Raw genomic sequence first — 14,102 nt, forward strand, 5'->3', positions numbered from 1 at the left:
ACTGAAAGATTAAAGGCTGGCGCGCAATAGATACGTTTTCGGGTTTTTTGACAGATAATGCATGAGCTAACTGTCAAAAAAACCTGAAAACGTATCTACACGAAACGAAAATTAATTAATTTATTCAAGTGTTTCATTTATACATTTTTGCCAAAACATCAGCCTTATACATTCCATAAAGCAAACCACATAGGTACTATAAGAATGCATAAACGGTATGTGTTGCAACTTATAAATTTTAATTGACACATGATCTTCATTAACTTTTTGCAAGGCGTCTGGTTATTAGTTGACTTATACTTTTTATGAATAATCAACAATAAAAATTTGCCAAAAGGTATAAGGGGATTTCTATCCGTGTATTGTGCGCCAGCCTTTAATCTAACGGTGATAGGCGAAACTCGAAATGAAGTAGAAATGTTAGCAGCCGAAGCGATTCCAACGATCGATTTCTTCAGAGTTCTTTTCAAAATTCTCTAGATACATTTTGGGATTCTTTCTAAAATTCCTCTGCAGAAATTTTATTCATAACATTCTAGGATTTTTCAGTTGAACACTCTAAAGATTCTCTCCAATGTAATATTGGCATTTATTTTTCAATTATCTTCTTTTTTTTCAAAATTCTGGATTTTTGATTATAAAATCAACACATCTAAACACTATTTTTTTTTTCTTTATGGTTCTACAAAGGGTAATTAAATTTGTATTCGTCTTCTTTTTGAAATATTCTTCAATCATCATCATTGGTTTACACATACATTCTCATATTATTAATACAAAAATTTAACACTTGTATTTCATGATTTTAGAACGAAAGCTTCCTGGGTAAAACATATTCACTGTATTTACTTACTTGTGTTCTTCGAAGCTTAGCAAAATAACACACAATCGAATACACAAAATCAAAAACAACTGCTACACAAAACTCTTGGTGAACAAAATTTAACACCAAGAAAACCACTTCAACTTTACTGCTTCGCCGGCAATCCACTAAAACTCTCATTGGCCAAGAATTTATTTTGAACTATCCTTAGAATTCCCTTAGAATACTAAGAATTGTCTCCTAGAAACTCCCCTCAAAATCTACTTAAAATATTCATCATCTGAAAGAGCTTCGTTTTCTGAGTACATCGATTTTTTTTTTCGTTCCCATAGACAGGCATCTCGATTTTTGAATCAAGATTAACAAAATAATAACTTCACTGCTTGACACTGAACTAACAAATTAACAGCTCACTCCCATACAAAGTTCCAATGAGAAGCGCTAAGATGGTGATTTTAGCTAATGTAATTGTAATTATTTAAAATAGTTCCAGGTGGTTCATGTGTACCGAAATTGATGAAATTGTGTATGTATTCCGATTCCATTTTTAATGAAGATTACGAAAATGCATTTAACCCAATATCCATGCTTTTCACACATGAGTAAAAAAGTACTCAATATTATCGTCTAAAGAGATCTGAGAAATGTGTAAAAAGAACCCATTGTTTGAAATTGACATTCACCCATCATTTGACTGCTTCATTATAGTAATTAGACATGTTTACCCATTAATGGGTATACCGTTGACAGACATCGTTGTAGTAGCGTTGGTTATACTTTTTTAATCTAGTACTGCGATTGCGGTACCGGATGAAAGGAGTACTCCCACAACGGTACTACAATCATGTCTATCAAAATTAGTACCCGCCAGTTACAGTAATGTAGAACCTTTTTTGGCATAATAAATCTCGTAATAAATAGACATATGTGTTCATTTTTAGTAAACAGGGCCCTCTGTTGTGTCACTTTTTGTCGAGTGAGTGAACTCAAATCCATCCGTGCACTCGTCTATATCACTTCTTCGAGGTGAATCTATGAGTCCCTCGAGGACTGCCATGTTGAAAATTCGAATTGAATCGTTACGCCAGGTCACGCATCAGTCACGCTGCAAACCTGACTGTAATTTTGTCCAAAATGATGCGCGCCTTGTCAAGAACTGTCAAAACAACGCCATCTCGGCGAGAGTTCTGAAAACTAGCAGCGCTCGCCTTCACCAACACACTCAAACACCCTTTGATCCGCAAAGACGATCTTCAAACACACGACAGCTCTACATACAAGAGCAGCTCATTCAGCAGCACAGAGCAAAGCAAGACTTTGAGTGCAACCCCCATTTTTTTCGCTGCGGTGCGTGGTCCGAAATATCTGTTTTGTTTATTGCACTTTTCGACCCGCAAAGTCGCTTCTTTAGGGGATAAAGTGTACCCAAGGTTAAGTTTGTGTGCGAATCTAGTGTTTGCGTGTAAATTCCACAGCGGAAAATAGTGCCAAATGGGGAAAAAGTGCGTTTGAAAACGGTGTAAAATCTCTCCCCTTTCATTTCCTTCGAAGATCCATCACCCATCAATAAGGGCACAGCAAGAGTAGATTCGTCGTCGTCTTCGCGAGGAGCAGAAAGAAGACAGGAAAAAAAACTCGCGGGTGACTTGAAACCAGAGATAACAGGATATTATTACTTTTTTTGAAGTGTGCGAAATACAAAACGACATGGTGAAAATTCGTCTAATATGGAGTTTTCCAGTTGGGCTTGACAGTGTGACCGGATTATAGTGCGCGATTCCGTCTCAATCGTTAGTTGGTGCTGTTTTCTGGGAGCAGCCATTTCTTCTTTCGGTGGCGGAGCGCGTTTCTCCGCGAGAGGTTCCCTATTCGTGTGTGAGTGAGACCAAAGCAGAATATTCAACAACAAGAAGCAAGAAGTCAGTAGTGAAAAACGCGAGTTTCAGGAAGATTTTTATTCTCACGCACACAGCCCGGAGGGCACGGTGGTGATTCTGCTTCTTCTGACCAAGAGTAGAGTGGTTCGGCTGGGGAGTTGGGTTGGTAGAAGAAAATAATATAACAGTGCAAGAACACAGCGGTAGCCCGCCTGTCTCAGAGGGGGGAAAGCGGGAACGGTGCTGCTAGGCCACATTATTGGATAGTGCATTGGATTAGCGGAAGTGTGCTCTCGGTCGAGAGCTGGTTGGTTGAAGGTGGCGAGAATGATAGTTTCAGCGGTGACGATACCAGCAGCTGCTTCTTCATTCTGCCAGTATAGTAGTGAGTGGCAAACGTGAGCGCAAGTCTGCAAGCAATGGATGGATTTTTGGGATTCGTCTATCACGATGGATTGAGTGTTGATAGATTGTAGCAACCGGAAGGAAGGAATCATTTCCGTAAGTATCTGCACCTTTGACCGTACATTTTATTTGGATTTTTATTATGGTTGAACATCAAAACATCACTTTTTCAACACGCTGATTGTAAACAAAAGTATTGTTTGCTTACAGCACACACATAAAAGGTACATTATCTAACTGTTGATATACAAGCATAAAAAGCACGAGTTACTTTCAGTTGTTTTTGCATTCGAATGCGTCTGAAATGCTTCAGTGTAGTTTTCAGATATTAATAGATTTAAGACAATGTTATTACTTTTTTCGCAAACAATCTCATGTTATGACGGAATTTAATGTTTTTTTTTTTTTTACAAATGTTGCGTTACATATGTCTGGAATAGTTTTTTTTTTCTTAACCGCATTGAATTCTATTATAATATTATTCACTGCTTTCTATATTTTTTCCTGCAAAAACTACAACAAATTAAAGTGAACATATAGAAGTTCAAAACTGGTGCAATCATAAGAAACTAGGGAAAAAAAGAGAGCTCCGTCTGAAGCACGACCGCATCATTGACCGGATCTATCAGAACTACAATATCAAATTATTGGAAGCGCTTGCCGGAAATTGACGGGCTGGTTGAAAATGGCCAACTAATTAGCACATTTATAATTCGAAGTTTGGCGGATTCATCTCCTTGGGCACGAATTGGACCTTGTTGGCTCTATACCAAGCTATCGTGAATCCACGCCAAATCCGGCCAAAATAGTACTGAGGCGTCGTGTTTGCGGATCATGGGTAACAGACGCTTGTTTAAACACTCACGCACGTAAACATCAGTTGTCATTATCTCCGTTGTCACAAACGGTTTGGAAAGCATACCACACTCACAAATGGCTTGCCAAACCATAGCCTTTTTACCGAATTTTTCGTACTTTGGTTCGCGTGTAAAGGGCCTTAGAAAGTTTGTTTACAAATGCTTTTGTGCCGTTATTAAATGTTATGCCTGAATTGGTCGTATAACTTCCGAGCCCTCGTTTTGACGGATGCGGCTTGTTTTCCACTTCGCTTCTTCTGCATCTTATACGTCTTTAGACCCATTTTTGCCTGGCCCGCTGGAGGTTACTCTTCGAGAATCCCACTTTTTTAGCCACGTCTCGAACCGAAGTGAAAGCTTGCACGATTTTCCAGTCCAGATTTCGGTCAACAAGGTTCGGTTTACGTCCAGATTTTTACTTGTCCTAGAAAGTTGCTTCATCACCACACTTCCAAATCACGGCCCCGATGCTTACACCTTCCAATTTCGCTAATTGACTCAGAGAAATGTTGGGGATAGTACACCATTTGTGAACGATCTGTTTGCACTTTTTCGGAGAAATGTTTCGCATTGTCACGGGAGTATAAAGAACCGACACTTGCGATACACGAAACTGTTGGTCGAAATGTAAACAATGATTCAGCGTGATAATCAGCTGTTTAAACGTCATCTGAAACAAGCAGGGGTGTCATGAAGTTGTGCATAGACATTCTGAGACACCGTATATATCTAGATAGAGCTGGAATTAGGGCCAATGTCGCAATGACCTTGAACTGAGAAAAATGAATCTGAAGTTTTGAACAAAAATTATTAAATATAATTTAAACTATAAGCCCATTTCTAGAAATGAACTGTTCCTAATTATTATATTATTGGTTTGCATTATGGTGAGATAAATAAAAATATTATTATTTTTATTTACAGCTCGAAAAAAATGAAAATGTTGCATGCGCCCTTTTGAATTATAGTATCTTGTTCACAGAAGCTATTTCGCCCCTATGTTTCACCTGCTAGTTTTTGACATTGTCTGTTTCGCCTCAATGTTTACGTTCTTTTTCCTGATGGTTTGTTACTATCGACCTTTTGCAGTTTGTTGGATTCTAGATAAATTCATGTGTTGGGGTGTTTTCGCTTATTTCGATCAGATTAACAATGTTTTCTTTTGATTACCAACCGGTAATTGCAAGGAGTAGTGAAAAGATTCAAATTATATCATTCGCCTTGTATTGAGGAAATATGTCTATGGGAGGAAGCGGCCGTAAGAGCCAACTCAATTTGTAATAAAAAAATGTACAATAAATGTACATTATTTGTACAATGAATGTACGTTATTTGTACAAAAAATTTAAGTATCGCTTTGTAGCATTTTAATAGTAGTATAACGTGATGTATTAACCTCAGTTTGTTTACACTTGCGACATTCGCCCTTATTCCAGCTCTATCTAGATATGGCTTTAAATCGACAAAAATCAGTAAAACTATAAGACCCTGTGCATTTTATGGCTGATTTCAATGTAAATATGGATTTAAGTTACGTTTTCAACTTTGTTGGACCAGTAAAATGAGGTTACGTGACGTCACTGAATTCTAGTCAAAATTATCTAGAAGTCAGCATCTTCATAAAAAAAAATCTTTTGAATTCACCGAAGTCTTTCCATAGCATCCACACAAAACTCCTTTGGAATTCCATTAGAATTCTCCTCTTAATTTCTGTGAGATTCCGCTCAAAACTCTCGGATTCTTCTTGAAATTTTGTTTTTCCCTGGAAATTCGATTCCCTTGGATTTTTCTCGGATTTCCCTTTGAACCCTCTTCAGAATCTCCCTAGAGTGCTGCTCAGATATCCTTTGAAAATATTTCCAGAATAAGCTCAATATTCTGCAAATTATTTTTTGGGACTATCTTCAGAATTCGATTGGAATTATAATCGGTTTGGAGCATTCCTCAGAAATCCCTTGGATTGATTGCTTACTTAACATAATATTATATTATAGAGGTTGTTCATAAACTAAAATTAACCTTGCCGGTATTCATTATTTTTACCAATTTTTGTTGTTTCTATTACACCGGGACTATATTGAACAACCGAGAAAAAGAAAACCGATATAGGGGAAATGGATGTAATGTCAGCCTAAATGCCCCTAAAATGGGCCCATACATAAATTCAGCAATCGACTAAGTTTTCAATAGCAACTAAAAATATCCATTAGTACAGTCTCAATGACGCGTTCATCTAGATAAAATTGATAAATAGCAGATTTCTAACGATGGGCCCAATCTTAGATCCATAGGCCAACATTTCCCGTATTTAATTGAATTTGGATTTACATGCTTAAATCGAGCCACCTTGTCATGCACTACATACGAGGGGGGAGGGGGTTGATTGATTGTCTACCAGGATGACCATTGAACGCAGAAAATCTGGAAAACCAGGAATCGAAAACATTCGGGACATAACCGGGAATTTGATTTGATCCTTCAAATCATGAAATCAACTATTCAAATCGACGTGTCTGATTTGGTAAACAGTAACTTCAGTCTCAACGATTTGTTGCAAATGGCAGTTCACTAACACAAATTAACAACACCAGCTGGTGGGGGAAATTCCCCTACCTGATGGTGGTGTCAATTTGCGTGGGTAAGCCAGCAGGTAAGAACAATCGTCGATTGATATCAGATACGTCGTTTTGAAAAATGCTTTTTTCAATCTCATTCTGCTAATAAAAGTTCAAAGTCCAATATTTTGTTATTTTGAATATTTCTTCAAGCTCGGAATTGTTATCTTTCCCTTAGCATGAGGTACTAAAGATTTAGTCTGATACCTAATCAAATCAGCTATGTCCCAGAGTTTCATAAATTTGTCCATAAGTGCCATGATCTTGAAACTTTTTCTAAATGATTCCAGTGAGAATCCTGAGGAATCCATAAAAAAAATCCAAGCCTCAGGCACTTGATTTTTTGCTAACTCCTCTATCTCTAAACATGTTCCCACAGTGGCGTTTCCCTAACCTCAATCTACCTGTGCACCAACTCTCAAAACATAAACAATTATCAAAATATTGCTTGCAATGGATAGATATCGAGTAAACTAGAAGATTAAGTGTATTTTTCAACCGATTCGAGTATGAATAAGGCATTAAATCTGGTTTTGAAAGTTGGTGCATAGGTAAAAATTGAGGTTAAGTGACGCCACTGTGTTCCCATATTCGATGTCCGGTATTTTGAATAGTTTGTTAGTTTTAGATGCTTGAAACCTTTTCATGTCACAGAACCTAGTAAGATTATTCATGTCTAGGATGGGTATGGTACATTTGACATAAGGACGTTTGGCATAATGGACACTTGGACTTCTGGTATATTGATTTTTTTTTTTTCTTCATATCGGAATTTGAGATCCCTCATCACGCAATTTGATTTCATTAGGGTGAAACTGATTTTATAAACAATAACTTAAACCGCCGATTTCTTACAAATAAATGTTTACTTATGAAAACTAACCATATCATCTAGTAAAAAAAACAACCACCTACTTGTTAGTGTTATTAGTTTTCATATGCAAGCTTTAATTTGCGAGAAATTGACGGCCAAAGTAATAGTTTATAAAAGCAGTTTCGCCCTTTTGCAATGGTGATGAATTCTTATCAACACTCATTTGGCATTCTCTTTCAAATCTTGTACACAATTGTACAGTGTTAAAATCCAATTTTTTTTCAAAGCCACGATTTTTTTAGATCTGAGATCTTAAAAATTACACAATATTGAACATTTTAATTTTTCTGTGTCTGGAATCTCAAAAGGTAAAGAATGTGGTCCCAAATCATGGAAATTTGATCATTTTATCTTCGAAAAGATTCTCAGTCCGAGCTCCCAATGTTATTCCGTGGATCTGTTTGTTTTCTAAACAAATTTTCAAGTTCAATAGTATCATAAAAAAATCTTTCTGCTTTCGACCGTTTTTACGGAACGGTCACACAGTTTATTACAGATTTTGCATATCTTTTACAGAAAACTGTAAATGAATATAACATTTTCCGGTTAAAAACAAAACCAAACATGTTCCACAATATTATCTAGTCTAGCCGAAGCACTGGCAAGAACGATGATGAAATGCTGAAAACCATCCGTTCTCCTACGTCACGTCTAGCGCAGCCAATAATGTACATGCTTTATCTTCCTCGATGCTGCAGCATCAACCCAAACAAAACCTGGATCCAACGCGGCACCGCTACTTACTTGAACTCAGTTGACACTGTAGTGAGCACGACGCGACCAACCAAACAGGGCGATCACGTTTATCGCGAAAATACTTCCTTGGTTCTCCCAATTTCCTATGATGCGCTCCATGCAAACCATACCTTACCTAACGTTTGTAGCAGCCAGCGTTGTAGTTGTGTGAGTGTCTACCTCCGGGTTACATCGCACACGGGTCTCCCACTCACAACATTACAGCACAGCCAGGTTCTCACACTTTAGTTGAAACTTCTCCACAACTTTTGTGCTGTAATAATCTCGTGAATCTCGTTCTCTTCATCTCGTGTATGTGTTTAGTGGATGTGCCGATTCGACCATCCTCTTCCTCCTCTTTGGAATATGTACGACCGACAGTAGCATCACTGCGAAAGCAGCGTTATTTTACTAGTTTTTCCTGTACTTGCTAAAATTCCCCCCAAGCTCCCCCTTTACCCTCCTTCTATGTGCTGGATTTCTCTCTAAGCAATGTGTTTTCATCTGCTTTACTCCCTGCCTTGTACTCGCCCTTGGCTTGGCATGATGTCACACAATCAGCGCTGCCAGATTTTCGGTAATCGGTATCGGTTAATTGAATGAAATCATAGCGACAGTGAGCAGTCATAAGAGCCGCAACCATAGCTTCTTCCACAAAGTTCTCGTTTTTTTTTTTTTTTTTTTTTTTTTTAACTCTTTATTTGTTCCAAATTCAAAATAAATTACATTTCATTTTTAACCTAGGTGCTCCAGTTACTACAGTAACTTACCAGCCTTAATTGTTATGATATATATCTAAGTGTTTTTACATTGTTCCTGTCTTGGCAATTCAGTATTTTAAACAGGTTTTTTAAACCTGCATGTCAGTATAACAACTGATAGCTTAAAACCAAAAACTAAAACTAAATCTTATCTAAGTATAAAGGGAATTAATCGTTGCAATTGAGGATTGTAACGATTTTTGCCGGAAATTATTAATTATTTTGTTGGACATTTGTGCTAAAGTCTCAACATTCGAAATTCTATGTACTTCGGTAGTACTGTACCAGGGAGGCAACTTCAAAATCATCTTCAGAATTTTGTTCTGAATCCTTTGAAGTGCTTTTTTCCTGGTAGTGCAACAACTAGACCATATTGGCACAGCGTAAACCATGGCCGGTCTAAAAACTTGTTTAAATATTAGAAGTTTATTCGTCAGGCAAAGTTTGGATTTCCTGTTTATAAGAGGATACAAACATTTTATATATTTGTTACATTTGGCTTACAAAGTTCTCGTAATTTATAGTCTATCCCTGTAATGCAACACTATTATCGGATGGAGAGACGCAATCATCCTAGTGATTTGCTTAGGCCCTTATGAATGCCCACTTTAAGCAATGCGTCTTCTTGTAGACTTATTGGTCTGCTAACAGCTTAGGGTGCATTTTTGAGTAATTGTAATTCGCACAGTTGTTAACTGATAGATTTTTAAGACTATTCCATTGTATGTGCACAATGAAGCTGTATAGAAATATTCTACAGGCTAAACAAATATTAAAACAAATAATCCTATTAATTTATTAAAAGTACTATTGAATTTCTGGTCCTTTTAAATAACATTTCTATCTTACAGGGTTGGTAGCAGGTCACTATTTTCAAGTCAGTCACTAAAGTCACTATTTCCCAAAAAAAAACAGTCGCTAATGTCACTTTTTCACAACCAATATAAATGAGGTACTCGTGCCCCGCGATCGTTTACTCGGTAGCACAGTGGCGTTTCCTTAACCTCAATCTACCTGTGCACCAACTCTCAAAACATAAACAATTATCAAAATATTGCTTGTAATGGATAGGTATCGAGTAAACTAGAAGATTAAGTTTATTTTTCAACCACTCCGAGTATGAATATGGCATTAAATCTGGTTTTTAAAGTTGGTGTACAGGTAAAAAGTGAGGTTACGGGACGCCACCGCGGCACAGTGGCCAGAAGTCGGACAAAACCTCAAAAATTGACTTCATTATTTTATTTTTCTTATATTTTTTTCTCAATATAGATACTTCAACTAAGAAAATCCCAAATTTTCAAGTCATTTTGTCAAAAATTGAGTCTTAGGGATTTTTTCAAAGTTGAGGTTTGTGTGATAGTTTTTCAATTTTTATTCTCTTTATTTTATGAGCTTTCTTCATGAGCTCGTTGTAAAACATTGGAAAATTTGGATAATCTGACAATTCTGTAGGTGTTTTTGGGCATAAATAACCAAAACATTTCTAGGTTTGTTTGAAATCCATTCGCAATTATAGTGTTTTTCCAGCGTGCAAAAATATTGATTTATATGCAATTTTGGAGAAATACTTAGTATTAAGGATAGCCAGTACTTTTACAGGAAACATCAGAAAACGATGCCATATCCCGGATCTGACGCGAAATTTTGTCTAGTTTTTGGGTATATAGGCCACTCTTTGCGCATTTTTGCGCAAAGCACGAATTTTTTTTTTTATTAAGTCAGTATGGAGACGCATGGTTGTGGAGGAAGCACAATAGTTTGAAGATTGTATTTTATCTTAACATGAATAAAATTACCATCTGAATACTGACTATTTAGTGTAATCCTTATTCTGGTAGGTAAATGGCCGTCAATAAACCACGTGGTCTTAGAGGGGAGGGGAGGTGCGAGGGGCAGAGGGGGAGGGGGTCATGACCACGGCCCTAACAAATTTTAGAATTTTTCTACGGACAAAAGACCACAAGGAGGTGAGTGTTACATATTAGGTAAAAAAAAACAGTAATGTGGAGAGGAGGAGAGTGATGACTAAGAATGATTTAGCCTTTATTTGTTAAGACATTTATTTTTGGAGAGGTTTCATTCCAGAAAAAAGTGATTTGAGAGTTTTGATAAACAGTTTGAGTAGCGTTTAAACAGTCAATTACGTAATCAATTTGGGATACCAAAAAAATATTAAAATTTAACTTTTATTTCTATAAACAAACATTTATTAAACAAACTAACATTTATTCATCGCAATCTTCAACTATCAACAAATCTTGCACCTCTTTAGGCACTTCATCTGCCACTACCGTTTGCCCATGGCGATAACTTGAAACAATGGGATCGGATGCAACAAGCAATCCACAACATATATCTTTCATTGTTTGCTTGCGTGAACCTTTCCACGCATGATGCTCTCTTAGCTGCCTAATTTCTTTATTCATTGCTTCCTGGGCTTCTTCGGACATACGACCAATGGGAAGCAATGCGTTATTTATTATTTGATACCCATGGACAAGCAACTTATGGAGCGTTGTAGGCATATTATACCATCCATATAAAGAAGCATAGCGTTTGGCTGTCTCTTTTGCATATTGGTGGAATTTTTCTGGGTCTACGGATTCTCCAGATGAAACGGCTTGCAAAATCGTTCTCAATCGAATGATAAGATCAAGATCAATTCCAGTGATTTGAGATGAAATCTCAGCATTTTTGAAGAAACGTCTCGCGGTGTTACCTGTAGATAATAAGAACGATACGATTAGAATATTAACAGGTAAAAGGTATTAATATTGAAGAATCCTAGCGTGCAAATCAAAGAAAGTCAGTCTTATAAAATGCCATCTTACCATCGTTGCTATTTCCAAATTTAGCACGAGGCTTATCGACGTGTAATCCAAGTTGCTGGAAGAAACTTTTTTGAATTCGAGCTTTAGCATTGTTGTACTCCTCCATATGTGCAGTTTTTATCCATTTTCGGAAGCTAAGTCGGTATGCTATATGTAACAGACACTCAAATGTTCTGATCCAGCAATGTAAGCTACACATACCGTACTCCAGATTATCCGAGATGATAGCTCTGTTGAACATTTCTTCAATGTCGTTAAAATTGGAATTCGTAGCATAGCAAAGGTAGCATCTCTGAGAAGATTTTGTATTGGTGATGGCGTTAACAGTCTTTCCATCAATCATAGTTAACATAAGATCAAATGTGATTAAGGTGATACGATACGTCACGCTTTTTTTGCTTTTTTTCTCTCCTTTCTATGTGTCAGTGAATTGATTATCATTGATGCTGTAGTAGTGTGAGTGTACATCATGCACTACCGCAACTACCGTAAACATAGCTGCTAGAGTTCGTTATTATTAGGTCGAATGTGTAACAGAGACTATCACTACATTTCCATTCAATTTGTCAATATTATCGACCTACCACCTCCCAGGACACCCCTTTCTATACAGAAAACAATTTTGCGCCTAGCCTCCAAGACCAACATGTCAAGTCATCATAGAAAGTTAATTGATTCAACATCACACTTTGGTTACATACGACCTGTCCAAAAGTGATTTCAGAGCTCAAACCTCCAGGTACACGGTAAGAAAAAAGATCCCAAAATGACTTAATTTCACAAATCTCGGCACTATATTGTAGGAAGCCAAAAGCGAGGCCAAAAGTAGGTAATGTGGGTCGAAGAGTTTTTATTTGATTGTTTTCAATTAGTATGGAACTGACAATTCGTTTCTACCCACTCAAAGTCAAAAGTAGGCAAAAATGAACTGGCCGCTGGATATTTTTTCTTATAGTGTATGTTTTTGTTTTTTAATCATCCTTTGCCGCCTTTTGCATATCAGCTGATGGCTTCGAGCAGTGCAACCAGAACGACACATATTTTTTTCTATAGAAGATTTCTAGGATCATTTACTATCATTTTTTTGCCTTGAGAAGCAAAATAAGAAATTGTTTTAAACATTTTTTAGTGATGGTTTCTAAATTGCACCCAGTTTAAATACTTTAAAAAGCAATAAAAACATTGTTTTTACACACTTTGTTTAAATTAAATCGACAACACTGGATACGATGAAAGATGATTCTTACACACACCTCCGTAATGCGGTGTGTAGAAAAAAGGTAATCAAAACAGTTTCAATTTGCAAAATTATTCGCGGCTCGCGTTTTTAACGATGCAAATGATATTATTTAAGAAAATATCGTCTTTAAAAGTGAATTAACTTGAAAGTATTTGTAGAAGCACGTGTCGTAATTGTTTTTAGTGTGGTTCTGAGAAGTGAAAGCTAGTGAAAACAGTTGTTGAAATTTCATGCCCTGAGCAGAGCAAAATCCGCTGATCGTACTTTTTAATGTAAATATTACCAATGAGTGAATGAATTGGCAATATTTGGGTGGCAAAGTATTGCAATATGTATCCAGATCTTATTCATACAATTCAGGCCCATTTTTTAAGGTATGTAATTAGTAATTTACTGTTTTGTAGGAAGATGTCTTTCGTACGCATACCATAATACGTTTATTTAATGATTTTAGGGACAGCCATTGTTGCATGACGTGCCGTATCACCTTAACACCTTGATGCCTGAAATTTCTAATTCGAATGTTTCTAAACAGTGCTGATAAAAATCCTTTCTTCTACACTCAATTTAGCTGAAAATGAAGAAAACCTTAACAGATAGACCAACTACCTGCATGAATATGAATTTTGATTTAAACAAATTCCCTTGATCTAGGCAACCTCTGAGTATCAAAAATAACATTTGTTTTTCTTCATTCGTGGCTGGATTCTCATTATCGCCTCTGTTGTTGTAAATATTGATATTCGTCTTCATCTTGGTCGGGATGATATTGAGGATCAAATGCAAAATGATTATTTTCATTTTAAACAAATATAGCGCTGAAGTACGTGGTTTTAAGACATAAGTCGACGGCAAATGATGATAATATCGATGATTTAGGCAGTGTGGTCGACAATATTCAAAATAATCATTTTGCCCAAAATGTCGTTGATTATTTTGCTTTTGAGGATCACTTCTGATTTTGACAATTTTGGGTTTGATAATCGAGCACTGGTGAATATCAACAAACGCGTATTCGTTGATGTATAATAAACTCATTTGTTCATTTCGCTCGTTTCGTAACTACGAAGATGTTCAAAAC

At 36.6% G+C, this 14,102-nt stretch overlaps 1 protein-coding gene across 4 annotated transcripts in view; it reads left to right on the forward strand.

Moving 5' to 3' along the window:
• The first annotated feature begins 2,099 nt into the window (after positions 1-2,099).
• Positions 2,100-14,102, forward strand: part of gpp (grappa) — a 53,809-nt gene continuing 41,806 nt past the window's right edge. For all 4 annotated transcript variants that reach the window (XR_010518737.1, XR_010518738.1, XR_010518739.1 and 1 more), the window contains exon 1: positions 2,100-3,201. The gene's annotated coding sequence lies outside the window, so the exon portion shown is untranslated. The remainder of the gene's footprint in view (positions 3,202-14,102) is intronic.

This window comes from Ochlerotatus camptorhynchus, unplaced genomic scaffold, assembly GCF_037179485.1.
Source record: "Ochlerotatus camptorhynchus isolate MF236.1 unplaced genomic scaffold, CSIRO-AGI_Acam_v1.1 ptg000558l, whole genome shotgun sequence".
Lineage (NCBI taxonomy): Eukaryota > Metazoa > Arthropoda > Insecta > Diptera > Culicidae > Ochlerotatus > Ochlerotatus camptorhynchus.